The sequence below is a fragment of the Sapajus apella genome, unplaced genomic scaffold, assembly GCF_009761245.1.
Source record: "Sapajus apella isolate SASKATOON/1434 unplaced genomic scaffold, GSC_monkey_1.0 scaffold9, whole genome shotgun sequence".
NCBI lineage: Eukaryota > Metazoa > Chordata > Mammalia > Primates > Cebidae > Sapajus > Sapajus apella.
Genome location: NW_022436949.1, coordinates 13,649,525 through 13,669,039, shown reverse-complemented (window position 1 = coordinate 13,669,039; position 19,515 = coordinate 13,649,525). Strand labels below are relative to the sequence as shown.

The 19,515-nt window shown below is 34.3% G+C and overlaps 1 protein-coding gene and 1 long non-coding RNA gene across 7 annotated transcripts in view; both read left to right on the top strand.

Annotated features, from left to right (window-relative positions):
• PCDH9 (protocadherin 9) overlaps positions 1–19,515 on the top strand; it is a 908,561-nt gene that overhangs the window by 435,093 nt on the left and 453,953 nt on the right. The gene's annotated exons all lie outside the window — the stretch shown is intronic.
• Positions 9,251–19,447, top strand: LOC116551156. Its single transcript, XR_004268736.1, has 3 exons — positions 9,251–9,382; positions 13,090–13,094; positions 19,433–19,447. It is a non-coding gene; the product is annotated as an uncharacterized LOC116551156 (long non-coding RNA).

The following is a 19,515-nucleotide window of genomic DNA, read 5'->3' as shown; positions in this document are numbered from 1 at the left end:
TTTCTTTCCAGTTCTGTGAAGGTCATTGGTAACTTGATGGGGATAGCGTTGAATCTATAGATTACTTTGGGCAGTATGGCCATTTTCACAATATTGATTCTTCCTAACCATGAGCATGGAATGTCTCTCCATCTGTTTGTGCCCTCTCTTATTTCTTTGAGCAGTGGTGTGTAGTTCTCCTTGAAGATGTCCTTTACTTTTCTTGTTAGTTGTATTCCTAGGTATTTTATTCTCTTTGTAGCAATTGTGAATGGGAGTTTGCTCATGATTTGGCTCTCTGTTTGTCTGTTATTGGTGTATAGAAATGCTTGTGATTTCTGCACATTGCGTTTGCATCCTGAGACTTTGCTGAAGTTGCTTATCAGTTTCAGGAGATCTTGGGCTGAGATGATAGTGTCTTCTAAATATATAATCATGTTGTCTGCAAATAGAGACAATTTGACTTCCTCTTTTCCTAATTGAATATCCTTTATTTTTTTTTCTTGCCTAATTGCTTGGCTAGAACTTCCAATACTATATTGAATAGGTGTGGTGTGGTGAGAAAAGGCATCCTTGCCTGGTGCTGGATTTCAAAGGGAATGCTTCCAGTGTTTGCCCATTCAGTATGATATTGGCTGTAGGTTTGTTGTAAATAGCTTTTATTGTTTTCACATATGTTCCTTTGATACCTAGTTTATTGAGAGTTTTTAGTATAAAGATCTGTTGAATTTTGTCAAAGGCCTTCTCTGCATCTGTTGAGACAATCATGTGGTTTTTGGCTTTGGTTCTGTTTATGTGGTCGATTATGTTTATAGACTTGTGTTTGTTGAACCAGCCTTGCATCTGCAGAATGAAGCCTACTTGATCGTGATGGATAAGCTTTTTGATGTGCTGTTGCAATTGGTTTGCCAGTATTTTACTGAAGATTTTTGCGTCTATGTTCTTCATGGATATTAGCCTGAAGTTTTCTTTTCTTGTTGAGTCTCTGCCGGGTTTTGGTATCAGGATGATTTTGGTCTCATAAGATGATTTGGGAGGATTCCCTCTTTTTGTATTGTTTGGAATAGTTTCTGAAGGAATGCTACTAGCTCCTCTTTTTACGTCTGGTAGAATTTGGCTGTGAACCTGCCTGGACCTGGACTGTTTTTGGTTGGTAGGCTATTAATTGCTGCCTCAATTTCAGCCCTTGTTATTGGTCTATTCAAGGTTTCAACTTCTTCCTGGTATAGGCTTGGGAGGATGCAAGTGTTCAGGAATTTATCCATTTCTTCCAGGTTTACTGGTTTATGTGCATAGAGTTGTTTGTAGTAATCTCTGATTGTAGTTTGTATTTCTGTGGAATCAGTGGTGATATCTCCTTTATCGTTTTTTATTGCATCTATTTGATTCTTCTCCCTTTTCTTTTTTATTAATCTGGCTAGTGGTCTATCTATTTTGTTGATCTTTTGAAAAAACCAGCTCCTAGATTTATTGATTTTTTGAAGGGTTTTTTGTGTCTCTATCTCCTTCAGTTCTGCTCTGAGGAGAATGAAGACACAACGTACCAGAATCTCTGGGACACATTTAAAGCAGTGTCTAGAGGGAAATTTATAGCAATAAATGCCCATATGAGAAGCAAGAAAAGATCTAAAATGACACCCTATTATGAAAATTGAAAGAGCTAGAGGAGCAAGATAAAAAAATCTCAAAAGACAAGCAAATAACTAAGCTTGGAAATATTTGGAAAAATATTAACAATAAAGGCTCACATATAAAAAGTGCTGTTTTTTTTTTTACCATGTGCTGTCTCAAATTTGTGCATCAGAGATAGCATCTAAAGAAACAGGAGTCACACCAAGTAGTGCTGCATGGAGTTGAGGGTCATGTGATTAACTGCACACAAAAATAAGCACAGACTAGGAATCCATTATTTATTCTACATCCCACCTGAACTATTCAAAGTCAGGACTGCTTTTTGAATAAATTTTTGTTAGGATTAAGATGTTAGATAAATATTGTTTTGATTTATTTTTGTGAATCTGTCACTATCATATGTGTTGTCTTCATTGTACTTTTTAGTGCAATGCTTAGACATCTCTTGTAATTCATAATCAGTTGTGTTTTATTTTTTCTTCTCCTTACTATGCATGATGAGAGGTTTTTTTTAATCTCCTTTCTTTTCTTTGAAGTTTAATCAAGGTTAAATTTTTCCAAATACAAACAATTTTACTGTTTGTTTAATGTCTGTCTTAATTATCAGGGCTTCCAAAGTATTTGCTACCTTTAAATTATACAGTTACCCAAATGGGATATTTTCCATATGAAGCTAGTCCTGCCTTCCTAGGGTAGTGCTGTTGAAAGATATGCCAGGGTTACAAAGTGGATGATTTTGGCTACAAGTAATAGAAATCTTGAATTAAACTGCCTTTCTAAAAGATAAGAAAATTTGTACTTCACTTAAATATCTCTATGCAATCAGATCAATGACTCAATAATGTCACTGAGAAAATCAGAACTTTCTTATCTATATTTTGTCATCCAACATCAGTTTCATTCCAGGTGAATGGAAGTGACAGTTGGGACACTTTTCTTGATGCCTAGCAGTCCATAAAAGCAAGCTTTCTCCACAAGCATAGAGCGTAAGACTTCTCCTTGGATTTTATTGGGCCAGCTTGTGTAATGGGTCTAATTCTTGATTGGAGGCCATCATCAGGGCAATGCACATGGCTGATTCTCATGAGAAATTGCTTTCTCAAGGAATTGTGCCCAGGTTTCCTTGATGCATGTAGTGGTATGTAGCATAGGTAAACAGCTCAAATAATATCAGGGTCCTTTTATGAAAGTAAGAGAAATGGATATTGCCCATTCAACCAATTTGCTGTTAGGGCTAATTAGCTATGTAACCAGGGGAACATTGATTAGGTTATCAGAACAATATGAGTATGGGTATTCAAATTTTGCCCCATAAGGAACTAATAAATTAAATGGAACATGAAGTAATCATTTAATTGCTGGGCAGTGCTCTATGGGCAAAATTGTTACCTAGTTGTTTTATAGCTGTATTACTCTTAGCAATATTATTTTTGAAGCTCTAAAGTGGATCACTGCTATCTCTTCCTAGTTAGGTAAATAACAGTCTCAGGCAGTTAATTCTTCTTTATTTTATTTTTTGGTAAAACTCACAAAATCTTCACAATAATCAGTGAGTGAAAATCAAGATTCAGGGTAATCCATACATGTCCTACTCAGTGATGCTCCTCCATTGGGGAAAATGGTGACAGAGTCAATTAATACCTTGTTACTTTTTTTGTTAACAACTTTCTGTTGGATCAACAAATAAAAGGAAGTACATCCAAAATATAGAGATGCAGAAATTTCACCTTAATATTGCTGATATCCTGTGACTTGCTGATGGAATGAAATTCTCGAAGCAGATTGGAAACGACACTTTTCTTGTTTTGATCCATATACGTTCTCTGAGGTAAATATTTCTTGGATATCTCTACTTCTTTTACATTAAAAGCAAAGAGAAATTTATTAATCCACTAAATGTAAATTAAAGCAAAATTATTGTCAGTGAAATAAAAAGGAATCATTAAGCGATCTATTTGAGTAAAGGTTCAGTGAAGGGTACTATAAAATAATACATTCTTCCAAGAGATCAGTTTGAAAGTGTTACCAGTATTAAAAACATTCAAGTCTTCAAACTTAAAATTTCACTCATAAATTTTCTAGAGGCATAATAGATAATTCAGACAAGGATTTATTTACTTTTTTCTTACAGTTTACTATAGTGAAACATTAGACAAACCTACAATATCCAATGTATATATAAAACATGGTTTAAATCTAGATGAAAAGTTTCTTACTTTTGGAAAATAATGCCATGGCTAATGAAGCTGTCATCCTGTTAACTGAATAAAGTAGGTGTAAAAATATGATTAGCATCATATAATTTTTAAAGAAAGAAATACAATATTAGAATTTTTACATATTAGGTTTATAGCTTTTAATAATAGTGGAACTATTAATGAGAAATTTCTAAAATAAGAGAAAAAGGAAAGATTGTACAGAAAAACCATTTAAAGAAATAGCAATATAATGTATTTACCTCAGGATTATATTTTAACTGGCCTATTTATGTAAGAATAATATTTGCAATTTAAATTGTTTTGTATTGATAAAGTATATGCCAAACCAAATATGAAATGTTGTTAGTTTGATTGTTTTAATACACATCTATGTATGGAGACACTTATAGAAGGGTTTTACATTTATAAACCTTTGAAGAAATGGTTTTATGAGTTAAGAGCATGATTTTAATGTTTGTAACAGTGTATCAGTAAGGAATAAATTCAGCTACATATAATAGAAAAACTCAAAATAACACTCACTTAAGACATATAAAGGTTTCTTTACGTGAACATAAATTAAGTCTGAAGACGTGTGGTCCAGGGTTTCTGAATTGCTTTCTGATGTGCCCGAGTCCTGAGGCAATGTCTTGGAACATGACTTTCATTCTCAAATTCACCACAGGTCTTAGGAGTGTCTTTAGAACTCTAGACTTCATTTCTTCAGTCCAGGTACCTAGAAGCACAAAGGAAGGAAAATAGGTAAAACCAACTGTTTGTTTTTAAATAAAAACTTCAGATGTCTCATAAAATATTTCTGCTAATTTAGCGACCCAAATTTAGGCATCTGGTAATACCTAAATGCAAGGGATATTGGCAGGTGTAGTCTTTTATGTCTGGTGGCAATGTACCTTGCTAAACGTTATAGTACTATTACCAAGCGGGAAGACAAGAAAGACGCTAGAGGCAGTAAACAGCAACCTCAACATAGATGTGATAAACTTCTACAATAAATAATTTTTATATGGCTATCCTCTCCTCAATGAAGTTTGTATATAATCTATCTTGTTTATGAAGGTTTTCTCAATTATTTAATCTCATTTTACCCTTTTGAATTTTGAGATTTATTCTGTTATATTTCAGCCCGTAGGTAAAATTAAATCATGTTCAATGATATGGCAATCACTAAAATGAATTCAAAAGGAATAAATATGTGACTTTGCATACAGTTTGATAATACTAAAAGCATTTTAATCCTGCTGTGTTGTACCTAAACTAAGTCAAAAAATATATAAGAATCAGAGGAGGTATAATGTTTAGAGGAAGGAATAGATAATATGAAACACAAACATTATGCATTGCTAACTGTAACAGCAAGATCACCTCATTCCTTTTGTTTATTTATTTTTTAATATATCTGGAGTGTTTTGTGTATTTGTTTTTATTTGTTTGGTAAATAAATTTGAGTTACTTAAAATAATAACCATTAAAATCTATACATCTTTTTCCTAAACATCAGCTTCTGATTTTGGTAGGAGACACTATGTATTGGTTACAATTAGGTTTATTTAATTTCTTCTGTTGTTCATGACACTGTTCAGAATATGATCAGGGTATCTGTTAATTGTTTTGGCATGGTGACGTTGTCTTTCCTGGCTCCAGCATACAAAGCCTAGCCAGTCACTTTTGAGCTATAGCAGGGTAGGACAAGATGAGCAAGGACCATCAGATTTCCTCTCTATGGAATGAAAATTGTGAAATAAAGAATTGACTGAGAGCAAAAGAAAATAAATTCACATGCAGAGTCTGGAGAACAGCATTCTGGGGCCATGTAATAGCCAAAACTGAGAGGGACAAGAACCAAAATGGTAGAAAGTCAAGAAGATACGTACTAGAGAAAAATGACAAGGTAGCATGCAGCGAGAAGAAATCCATGAGCAACTAAGACCTTCAGCAAGCTAAATGGTCTATGGAGCTGCTGTGAGTCTAGCTGTAGACCTGCCTTGCTATTTTACAGAAAGTTTGTATTCTTGCAATGGGAAAAGCAAAAATAAAACACATAAACATGAAATTGTTTAGATTAATTTATGTTAAATGAGCCATAGCTATATAGTGGGTCATTAATTTAGAAATATTAATAATATCCATTATCATTTGACAAAAAAGCAAGCTTATTTATCTGACTGAAGTTATGTATAATTACCTCTTATAGGACACACTCCTCTACTTGAGATATTCTCTCTGAATAAATTCTAGACCACTGCTGTAAAATAGAATTATAATATGAACCACAAATGTGAATCACACTTATAATTTTTATTTTTTTGGTAGCTATATTCGTAAAAATAAAAGGAATGAGGAAAATTAATTGTAATTAATTAATGGATTTTAATAATATATTAATGTAATCCTATATGCCTAAAACATCACTTCTGCAGGAAATTGCTATGAAAATATTAATGACATTGTTTAATTTTTTTTTCTTTTGAAATCTAATATGTATTTTACACTTAAAGCACCTATCTAGTTTAGACTAGTCACATTTCAGGTGTTCATCAATTGCTTGTTGTGACTACCATATTGGGCTGCCTTGTTTTCGAGATTACCATGATTGATATCCCATTGAAAAAAATCAGTCAATTCGCTTGCTGACAGCCATCTCTCCTCAACTCTCCCTTGCTTTCTTGATACTTTTATTGGACTAGGATAAATTTATGTTTAATAAACTACTTAACAAAAATTTAAAAACATATTAGGCATGCCTGTGCCATTAAAACTCTTCCAATTCCAAGTTTGTAGGAATAAATAACTTTTTCATTTCATAAATAAAATACTTGTTAATTCCTAACAATGTCTGCAGTTGGCAGAGGAAATAGAGTGGGACTGGGAGGAAAGAGGGAAGGACTCACCAGGCAAGATGTGATAGGTTCCTGTTAGAAAAATTGGGGAGAATTGAAATACCAAATTCTGAATTCAAGAAGCTTGATATTGAGATTAATTTGAACAAAATAATTAAAGCATATTATCTCTTTAATAGTTGTTCTTTTTCACAAAGAAAATAAGCTCTTAATAAGGAACCACAGGTGTTTAGGGCAGATTTTCAGAGTGCCTACAGGCTTTTGATTGCTTAAGCCAGAGATGTAGCCATTTCCTCCTGATTATTGTGATATATGTTATTGAAATGACTTAAGATATAGTAATGTAAGTTAATTACTTATGTACCAGCTTCATGATTGAAGTATTGCTTTCATCATTATATTTTAGATAGGATGACACTGTAAACATCCAAATCTTGAAAATACCTTTTAAAATACATGAATTTATATGTTTTTTCCAGTTTAGCATTTTACAAAAGTCACTGAGTCCTTACATGCCAAAAAATAATTAATGTAAGATGCAAGTTCATATAAGCCTAGAGTGTACTTTTAAATTTTCTTCAGAAAAAATGTGTTCTTTTAGTGCCAAGGACAAAATATAAGTGCTGAGCTAATAAACTCTTCAGAGACCAAGCTTCTACTAATTATAATTTCCTATGCTGATTTTTAATTCCTTTGTAATATCAGTAACTGTTTTAACACCTTGTCAGGCATTCAGGAACTTCCATCTGTGCAGCATAGTGTATTTGTGAAATAAACCCATCTGTACAGCTGATTAAAAATTGGATTAAATCCATGTTTTGACTTTGCCCTGAAAGAGGTGAATCCTAGTACAGTTGTTGCTGTTAAGGACAGAATGTAGAATGACTTGCACGCATTCAGCTAAGACACCAAAAGTAATTTTCTGTTTGAGTATTTGTTAATTTTAATTCAATCCTAATCGAAATAAAATGATATAATATTTAAAGTAAGTATAAGTTGGCCCAATTAGAAGTAGGAGGTCTATTTTTATTATTCCTTTACAGGAAAAGTCGTATCTATAGCAAGTTCCACCTACTTTTACACAACTTGTTATTGGCTACTTCCTATGATGAGTAATTTATGGGGAAATCAGAATGATGAAATCTGTTGACATGCACCCCACCCCCACCCCACAGTCTTTAGTCTGATTTTAAAGTCCACAATCACAACTTCATGCCATTACTTCAGTTAAAGCTTTGTTATTATTGGTCTTCTATTCTGCAGATTGATAAAAATACAATTTTTAAAATTCACTCAGTCAAAAATATTTATTGAATACTTACTATGTGCTAGATACTGTTCTGTGCACTGGAGATAAAATACTGAACTAAATAAAAATAATTTGCTTTCCTGGGACTTAAATTCTATTGTGGAGGAGACCTAAGAAAGAAATGTATAAGTTTATATACATATATATAGAGTGCACTGAAACTCATAAGTATCATAGAGAATAGGAAGGTAAGAATATTGACTAGAAAGTATGGTAGGAAGGGGTCATTTTTAAATGATGGTCTTGAAAGTCACTGAAGGAAACAGTTGTTGAGTGACTGTCCCAAGGAAGGGAGCAAGCTGGCCACATGGGAATCTGAAAGAGTGGCATTCTAATCAGAGGAACAGACCAATTTCTAAGACAAGTATCACCTGGTTGCTTAAATAATGGCTACAGCAGAGTCATACAGTCAGGATTTGCACCTGGGTTGCCTATGTTCTTTAATACTCTGCACAGCCTCATATGATCATACTCTCCAAAGCAAGAAGCAGATGCTGCTCCTAGTGAAATATGAAACCATGTCTTTGGAAATATGATTTAAAAATAAAATTAGGCAAATGGTAGATTTACTTCCATGAACAAACTTTCTTTTTACTCTGTAATAAATTTTATTGTCTATAGTTAAGTTATGCAGCATGATGTTATGGGATATATAAAGACAGCAAAAAGGTTACTATAATGAAGTAATCATACATATGCATCATCTCACATAGTTACCCCTTTTTTGTGTGCCTAAAGCAGCTAAAATATGATTGTTTACAATGAATCCCATACACAGTAAAATTTTATTACCTATAGTCTTCATGTTGTACACTAGATCTTTAGACTTGAATATCCTATGTATCTCTACTTTATATCCTTTGACCTACATCTCCCTATTTCTCCATTTTTCTTACCCTTGGTAACCACTGTTTTGTTCTCTATCTGTATATATTAGACATATTTTTGTTTGTTTGTTTTTTGAGACAGAGTATCGGTCTGTTGCAAGGCTGGAGTGCAGTGGCACAATCTTAGCACACTGCAGCCTGCACCTGCTGTGTTCAAGCAATTCTCCTATCTCAGCCTCCCTAGTAGCTGGGATTACAGGCGTGTGCCACCACGCCCAGCTAATTTTTGCATTTTTAGTAGAGACAGGGTTTTGTTGGCTAGGTTGGGGTCAATCTTTTGACCTCGTGATCTGCCCACCTCAGCCTCCCGAAGTGCTGGGATTACAGGCATAAGCCACCGCGCCCAGCCATATTGGACATATTTTTAAAGATTCCACATATAAGTGAGATAATGCAATATATTTTTTTCTCTGTCTGGTTTACTTAATTTATCATAATGTCCTCCAGGCTCATCCATATTGTGGCAAATGACAAGATCTCCTTCTTTATTAGGCCTGAATAATATCCCATTGTATGTATGTACCACAGATTCTTTTATGTATTCATCTGTGGATGGACACATAGGTTGTTTCCGTATCTTGGCTATTGTGGACAATAACATGGGAGTGCAAATGTCTTTATGAGATGGTGATTTCATTTTCTTTGCCTGGACAGTTTTTCAGAAATAAAATATTGCTCAAGGAGAATGGAAATGTTAAAAGAAAGTAATTGAACTGCAGAATTATGAACAATCTCACTGAGAAAAAGATACCAAAATAGTTACCAAAATCAAGGAGACTGCATGGGGAACTCTAAGAAACAAATATTTTAAAATATGAAATATTGGTAGAATAAACTGGAAATGAACCTAGAAAGGAGTAGTTTAGTTTGTCAGAATAATGCTCAAATCCTGAATAAATATGAGAAAATTTGAAAGAAACTAAAAATATTTAACTATGTTGTAAATAAGAGGATAAACAGAAAGTAGAGATCAACCACCCAGGGAAGATGTTCAGTGCTATCAAAAGTGACTAGATGAATAACCATGGGGCTGCTGGTCACATTATTGCATCAACAACATAGTCTGATAGGTTTGAGTTTGAATTCAGCTTGGCCAATTAGTACCTCTATGAATCAGGACATAGCATTTAATTTTCTTTATCTCAACTTCATCATTGTCAGGTCACATATGTGTAGTCTGGACTTAAGTGAAATAATATTTTAGAGCATTTATCAAAGTGCAAGGCACAAAGTAAATAATATCTTGATTTAGTTATATAACCTCAGTGTAATTCTTGTGTGATTTCAAACTTTCTCAATTACTTGCTCACTATGTATTTTACTCAATGAACAGAATGTTGAGGTACACTGTGACAGGCCTCATGGTAAGTACAAATGTAGGAAAAGCCATCACTTCTGCCGTGATAAAGGAATGATATGCAAATAATTAATGCAACCTGAAGAAATATGCATGAGCTACAATGACAGGCTAAAACTACAGTGCAAACCAAGGGGCCAAAAAAATTATTTTCACAAGTGTTACTGTAGATGATATTGAGAAGAGAGAAATATTGAGTAGATTAAAGAGTGGAGAGTATTTTTGAAATGAAGTTTGGTAATGACATTTTAAAGAATAGGATAAACAGAGCGACATCCTGAACAATAAAAATGTGTCAAAAGACCTGAGATAAAAGCAGAAGCAGTTACATGGGGCCTCCACATAGTGGATGGAAGTGCTTTCATATTGATAACAGGCCCCCTTGTAACATAGAGGAGTTGGAGAAAGGCTTGGATCTATTCCCATGTATCAGTCTCCATCTAAAGGGTCAACACAGTTGACCCTTGAGCAACATTGGAGTTAGGGGTGCCAACATTGCACCCAGTTGAGAAGTCATGCATAACTTGTGACTCCCTCCAAAGTTAGCTACTAATAGCCTGCTGTTGACCTGAAGCCTTATCAATGACTTACATTTTAATTAACACATATTTTGTATATGTATTCTTATAATGTAAAGTAGGCTAGATAAAAGTAAATGTAATTAAGAGAATCATGAGGAGTACATTTATTATCCCTTAAGTGGAGGTGGGTCATCATAAAGTTCATCATCCTCATCATCCTCACATTGAGTAGGCTGAGGAGGAGAATAAAGAGGTGGGGTTGGTCTTGCTGTCTCGGGGGGGGCAAAGGAAAAAGAAAATCCATGTACGAATGGACTCACGCAGTTCAAACTCATGTTGTTCATGCGTCAAATATATATTCAAGCATACTTGAATCCAGGGCCACTCTGTCCTGGTTAGCTGGCGACAGTCTCTGTTTATACCTGCTGGTCCAGCTTAATTATTAATAAAGCCTTGTTTTGTTCTCAAAAAGATCTCATTTGGGACAATAAATTATATGTACACTCTACACAAATCTGAAAGCAACATTAGGCATATGGAAAATGTGAAGTGATTTAATTTTACTACATGCTTCCTGAGATACTAATAAATCTCTTTATCCCACTTTCTATTCTTCAAAAGAGATGCTTTTAAAAAAGCAAACAAATGTTATGTCATTTTTAAAAGAAACACTGTGTTAGTTCATAATCCTTAAATCAAAGCAGCTCAGGTAAAATGTGCTTCCTTTTGTGAAACATTAGCAGTAATCAGCATAAAAAGGGGGAACTTAATCATCATGCAGATAGAATCTGATAATTATAATAGATTTCAATGTCATATACTTAGAAAATAATATCCAAATTAAATCAAATGAAGAACACTAACAAGCTAGCCGGTAAAATGGATGAAATTCCCAGGGAACCAAGTAGCAAAACTTGAATAGGTATTTATAAAACAAAGCTGTCTGATTGAAGGTGAGCAAATTTGAACACTGGCTAAAAGTTAGGAGGACATGGGTAATCGTAATTATACACAATAGAATTACTGCTCACTGAGTACTGATTTTACTTGAATGGAGGCCACTTTAATGCTTAGGTGATAATAACAATACGTCATTTGGGGTATTGTAAAACACCTTGAGGGATCAATATGAAAACTCTAGGGCTAAACAATACCCAAATGTCAGTACCTTGATTAAGCACAATAAATACATGGGTTTCTTTTTTAGAAAAAGTAGGACTAAAATATAAAGAGTGCACAGCCACTTCAATCTGTCCATTTTATATGCTTTGCTCATGTGTCAAATAACTTTTAAAATCTGCCGATGAGTTCCCTCCAAATTTAAAAGAAAGCCTAGTAGATGAGCAGGAAAAAGAAGTGACTCCATCATCTCCCCCCTCTTTCTTCTGCATGATGATAAACCATATGTTTGGAAGTTGCTTTCTTCCTCTCAACACAGAAGCAGAAGGTGATTCACATAGGGACACTGCAAGCATGTTAGGGTTTGCAAGGTGGCTTTTTATTCCATCAGGTGAAGGTTGGTGAGTCAATCGTTGGCTCTCCTAATAGCAAGTCTGTCCCCTGTGCTCTTTAGTCCCTGATGAATGTAACTAAAGAGACTCAGGAAGGGTTGTATTCTGCAACTTGAAGCAGATTATTATGAATATGCTTGGACATAATTGTCTTGTTTCTCAACATAAATGTTAGTGTAAAAAATTGCAGGAATAGCCAGGTGTGGTGGCTTATGCCTGTAATCCCAGCACTTTGGGAGGCCAAGGCAGGTGGATCACCTGAGGTCAGGAGTTCGAGACCAGCCTGGCCAATGTGGTAAAACCTCATCTCTACTAACAATACAAAAATTAGCCAGGCATGGTGGTGGGCACCTGTAATCTCAGCTTCTTGGGAGGCTGAAGCAGGAAAATTGCCTGAACCCAGAAGACAGAAGCTGCAGTGAGCCAACATTGGGCCATTGCATCCAGCCTGGGTGACAAAGAGCAAAACTCTGTGTCAAAAAAAAAAAAAGAAAAAAAGAATAGGTCCAGTGACAATTATTCACACCATCTTCTGCTTTCCAATACGGTATCCACTAGTCACACATAGCTGTTTAAATTTATGTTTATTGTAATTAAATTAAAATTTAAAGTTCAGTTCTTAGTTAGACCAGGCACTTTTCAAATGCTCAATAGCCACATGTGGCTAAAAGCTACTATATTGGACAGCACATATGTAGAACATTTCCAGCCATTGAACATTTTTTCCATTAAGAAAATTCTATTGGAAAGCCCTGAGCGTGTTTTTTTTCTTTTTCTTTTGTCTTTGATGTGGTGGAAAGAGTTATACATAAAAGACACACCAGCTGGCTGACTTAGCATCAGTCATGTGGTTGAATGGATACTTCATATTATTATAAAAAGCAAAATTCCACCAGTTACACATTTAGTTTAATTTATTCAGGTTCATGTCTAATCAAGCTAAACTTAAGAGTGTCACTGGCATCCTTTGTAATCAACTAAATTTAAATGACTGAAACTATACTTGTGAGACATGTAGTTTTTTCTGATTTTCTTTCCACCAAACAATATGGACCTATATATAGATAGCAGAGACATTAAAATGCCAAATACAAATAGTGATAGCCCATGACATTTGTATGCTTGATAATACTTTGCTTAAAAAATTATATATTTAATATTTGAGAATGAACAATCAAAATATTTTCAACTTGCAAGATTTACATTGATGTTTTCTTAGTCTTATTTTTTATTTTATCAAAATATTATATTATGTTTATGTTGAGCCCCTTTGTGACATTCAGAAATATTACATTTCAACCAAGATTAATACCATGTTAGGGTATTAATGTTAGGGTATTTATGTATCAGTTTATGTGGTATAAAATATGGAAAATAAAAATGCAAATAATGTTTTATTGAATTAATTTTCTCAGAGACAATTCAAACAAACACTTCAATAATAGACTATAATATAAAAGAATAGCACACAGCTTTCATTTGCTTACAATTTACTAAACAGAAAAGTAATCCAAAAATAATTTTATAAATGAGGAAAAAATGAGCTAGAAATTGAAAACTTGCATGTAAACAAATTGTGGCACTGATAATGAGGTGTGAGTTAACTTTGTATTGCAAATTAACTTCAAATGATGCCACAAAAGATGGGAATTTTGAGAATGGATAGAAACATGACTTCTCCTACTGTAGGTGTCTTGAGGCACACAGGATGATTGCTAGAGAAAACCTGATCAGATTTATGCATGTAACATACTGTATTAATAAAGTTGTTTTATTGCATGTGCCAGGTGGCTTCTTGTACATAAAGCTGTATTTCTGAAGCTGATATAATATTTTTTCCAAATTCCTTATGCCAGAATGTTGGCTACCTTATGCCTTGTGCTTAGAATTCAATTGTTCCATGTTTTTGTGAAATTTTAATTATGGTTAATTTAAATCGTGATAGTCTGCTAAAAATAGAAAAGAAATGGATTACGTTTGAATTTGTTTTTCTTTTTTCTAAAAATCTACACATAGACGAAGATGTCTGTGGTTTTCTAAAAATACTACCATAATTTTAGTGCAACATGTCTAACAGGGTCTCTTTTCAATGACGTATGTAACTTATTCTCATTTAATATTGATGCTAATTCCATGGGGAAAATTTTGTGTCATTTATAATTGGAAAACTGAGAATTATGGAGATAAGTCCATTTGCCTAATGTATATCGGTAGCAAAAGTCAGAGTCTGAAATTTGAATCTAATTAGAATTGGCTGCACAACTGATGTTCTATATCAAAACTCTATACTGCCTCCTAACCTCACTGCCGGTCAATTTATTATCTACCAGTTTCTGTTTTAGGTTCTGATGTTCATTCAGGAAAGGTGGCATATGACTTTGAAACTTGTCTTCCTAGCACTTATCATGATTGTAATTGAGTTATTACTATTGTACTTAATGGCTTAATATCTGCCTCTCTTGTCAAATGTAAAATCCAGGAGGGTAGGAACCATGGAAAACTATTTATAAAAAGAAGAACAAATTGAAGAGACAAAAAGACTAAATGACAATGACCTATGATAAAAGGAAGGAAGAAATGAATGAGGGGAGGAAGGGAGGAAGGGAGGGAAGGAAAGAGGAAAATGAAACATATTTTTCTATAGATCAAAAGCTAATTGAACAAATTAATATACTAAGATTCAAATGAGTCAAGTGCTGTGGTGCACACCTGTGGTCCCAGCTACTGAGGCAGCTGAAGTAGGGTGACCACTTGAGGTCAGCTGTTTGAGGCTGTAGTGTATCACGACTGCATCTGTGAATAACCACTGCACTCTAGACTCGGCAATCTAGCAAGACCCCCTCTCTTAAAAAAATAAGTAAATAAAAATAAGTTTCAGATGACTGCTATGAAGACGTAGAGGGACACAACAGGCATACTGGAACACAGTAGACATATCAAAATGTGACATTTAAACTGAGTCTTGAAAGATATCTAGGAGTTAAATCAGGTGAACTTAGAGTGATGAAAAGCAGCCAGAGTCTACTGTGTTTTTGAACTTACGTTAAGAATTTAGGAGTTATCAGTGACCATATTTGTGTTTTTGAAAGGTTTCCTGGCTTCAGTGTACAGAACAGTCTTGAAGAGACAAAAATGGGGATTTTTAGTCCAGAAAGCCAAAGAAGGAAGTTTGCCAGAATGGGAAAAAGAACGATTGCTGTATAAGTAGAAGAGGCTGTCTGGCAGGATCTGTAGCCTTGGTTGGAGGGCCAGATTGATTTCAAGAACAGCCCATTGATGACTTATCCCTGGGTTTATTTATTCACACTTGTATTTCTGCCCACCACTGATCACCTGATGATATCCCATTGTCTGGACCCCCAAAAAAGTTGGAGGGCAGGAATCCCCTATTGAATCTGTCTAGAGGGGTTAGCCTACTAGGCAGGAAGCAGGTGGAGAAAGGGAAATATCCAGCACACTGTCATAGATCTGTCTTTTTAAGAGATGATGGTGGCTTAGTCTAAGACTTTTGGGCCTACTGCTAAAACCTATAGATGCTAGAGGCTGCTAGTAAACCTATCCTGTTTTTCATTTGAGTAGTTTTTGGGGGAACCAGTTTTTTTTGGTTACATAAATAAGTTCTTCAGTGGTAATTTCTGAGATTTTGGTGTACCCATCACTGGAGCAGTGTACAGTCTACCCAATACGTAGTCTTTTATCCCTCACTCTCCTCCCTATTCATTAAGCTGACCTATTCACCTACTTGGAGTATATGGCTAATATCTTTTCTATCTATAGTAATAATTTAATATTGCTTCTGCCTTCATCCTAACAAAAGGAATATCTGTTCACTATTAAAATATGCATGTGATCCTATTTCCCAGTGCAAATGAAGTGATTCTCGATTTTCCACTTCCATACTTCCCTCAATAGAGACTTGTTTATAAAGTATTGCAGAAGCAGGAGATTTTGAGATGTATGCAAATGGCTGCTCCTTTCTCAGTCACTAATTTTCAAAAAGAAATTACTCCCTCCTGCCTTGCCCTCTGATAAGCCCCTACATCTTCTAGCCCCTAATAAAAACCTAGCTTTTTTCTAGAACTTTCAACCTTTTGTCTTCAAGTCAGATCCCACAACTGTAAAAATAGGAGGTTTGGCCAGATAAATGATCGATGAGGTTCCCTTAGGCTCTACAATTCTATGGTTCTATTTCCTGGAAAATCATGTAATTGAAAGCCAATGTTTGTTGCAATGAACATTTAAGGACATCGTCTTTAAAAACAGCAGCCCATTTTAATTTCAATCGCAGAGTGATGTGGTCTTGTTGAATTTCTAATTGCAAAGCAGCTACCTGTGGTCTACAGGTCAACTTTTAATAGCAAAAGTATATTTTGTTTGATAGAATTGCAACCACACTCTTATGAAAGTGGCTCCAAAAAACCTAGAAAAATTGCATATTTGAAAAAAAAACAATATTGCTACTAACGATGCCAAAAAACTTCAGGAGTTTGCTTTTCAAATATTAATTTTTCTATATTATCCCTACTTTCATTGTAGTGCTACACACAATTAAAGCATCAAGCATTTAACCTATACTTGTGAAAAAAGCAGTTTATGATGGGTGTAATCAAACTCCCATAGGTCCAATTATCTCAGCTGGCTCCCAATTAATCCATGGAGTTGTTAGGGCCTCCTTTTAATTAGGTCTCTTCCTCTCAAAGAACAATCTTTTTTTTTTTTTCATATTTCACTTTATTATTTCCTTTACTGGAACCCTGTAGGGTGGGGATACTATTTTAAAATGTACTTGTTTGTTTGATGGCTGGTAGAGACTTAATAAAGATGATATTTTTAACCAGAGTCAGCATCTGAGTAGAGATATAAATCAGTCCTTCTCCATGAAAATTAAATGCAAATATGTACAAAGTGAGATGATGCATACTTTGTATATTTTAAGTTTAACATTTTTCTCATTAAATCCCTTTGATCTTTTGCATAATCTCCCTGAATGTGAAAATCAGCATAGAGTTAAGGGGTTTTTCTTTGTTTGCTTGTTTTGCACTATCTGATTTTCCTGTTAACTTTATTATTTTTAAGGACATTAATTTATCTTATAAATTAGAATGTAATAAAATGAGGTCTAGAATGAAGACATTTGATTTGCAGTGACATTTCGCCTGTTGATTCTCCTCTAGGACATAGATAAAATACCAAGGATAAAAGGTTGCTTTGTCAGCAAGGGGTTTCTTTTATATTTGCTTTCTGGTAGCTGGTACACTCTTGTATTCTCTTTAGAGTTCATCAGGAAAATGCTTTGAAATTATAAATTAAAATCTAAAATTGTGTCACTCTTTCTAGCCAACTTTCTAAGCTGTTAATAATATGGTGTTTATGTATAAGTAAAACTTCCTCATTAGATTTAGAATTTATACACGTTTATAGGAGTAGAATTCCCTTTGTCATATTCTTTATACCCTATTAACTAGCATAGAGTACATTTCCCTGAGGAGAAAGCAAGTAAACCATCTTATCCTTAAATTTATTGACATTATAGGAGTTTAGGAAATCAGGCTTCATGAGAACTGGATTACCTCAAAGCTTTGTTATATATGCTTAGCCTTATATAAATAAGTATAAATTCAAATTTCTGTCTGGAAAACCTGGCTAACCACATGAGTTATAAATTAAGTTCATTTTTTTCATTATTTATGCCTTTGATTTTATCTACTATTGCCATAGGGGGAACATTATACATTTAATGGATAGCAATATTTTCACAGGATGTCAACAAATAATAAAAGTCATAAATATACAAAAAAAAACACATACAGATACAAAAAAATCAAATACAAGATTTGTACTAAAAATACATCTTTCTTGGCTGAGAGCCTTTAGCCTGATAAAGTGCAGCCTTGCATTATTCTAGAGCTTGCTCAATCCTCATCTTTTCCGCTGAGAATTGATTTGTCAACCTTGTATATATTTTCATTTTTACTTTTCAAGACTGTCCACTTGTACTAGATGGAGTAGACATGAGTCTCTGCAGTTTCAGCTCTTCTTGTATTGCCTGGAATATTTACATGCTTTCAATAAATGTTTCTGGAAGAAAGAGGGAAGAGAAAAAAGGATTTTCTTAATATCTGTTTGGCGAAGTTGCTCCATAGAGAAGATTGAATACTACAGATGTTCTTTTATTACTTCAGGAAAAAAAGGCATATTGAGCAGAGTTCAATAGAATTATTTTATCCTGAGTTCCACACTCCAGTGTGTATTGTTAGAAAAAAGTTACAGAGAACCTTTTTACTGTCAAGCTGTTCAACATAACTCTTTCCTGAAAAGTACCTCCCATGTACTTTTAGAAATTTGAAAGAATCTGTAGGTACATCGCTATTAAGGTGGGTGTCAATTTGTCTCCAGCTGGCATAAACTTACAGAAATGTATATAAACCACAGTCCCCAGTTATTAATCTTAAGTGAAAAATACCTCAATAAACATTTAATCAGGCACCATTAAGATTGACTGACTTAGATGCGACATGGAATGAAAGTAAATTGCCAGGATATTGTTTAGTGATCAGGCAATTCAAATGGTGAGATCTGTTTAGAAGAATTAGGCTGAGATTTTGCCTTAAATTTAATGCATCTACATGCTCCAGATAAAACCTTCCCTTTGCTCTTTTTTGTGAGACCATCTCCCCAGCACAGTGCCTGGAAGTCACTGTCACTGTGTGTTTAGTAACTCCTTTTCCTTGGCTGCTTTTTCTGTCATGTCTTCTTCAGATTGACACAACCTTTCCTTACATAGATTTCTACTATGATAATATTTTTATACTCTAGATCAGACTTAGGAGTAAGTTAATGTAAGGAGATTTTAAACATTATATATTTATGGATTTATTAATTATTTAGCTTACTTTGCTCTAAAGTAGTATTGTTGTACTTCTTTTGGATGTAGAACTCTGCTATAGCTTCAAATGACAACTATATTAGATGTTCAAAAAACGTATTGAATGAAAGCACTGTGGGGTACTCTAAAACCATGTTACAGTAGCGGATATCAGTTGTGAGAAATATTTCTGAGAAAACTAAAATCTCAATTTGTATTTGAGTTTTGCCATTTAATACAGTCAACTTCAAGCCATACAACACCACTAATGACTGATCCATCCAAATAACAGAATTTTCCAAACACACAAGTTAGAATGTTGGTATATTTGACTGACTAAAGCTATTTTTAGTACTTTGTTCCCCCTCTTTCCTCCCTTTCCACTTTCCCTTCCCAAC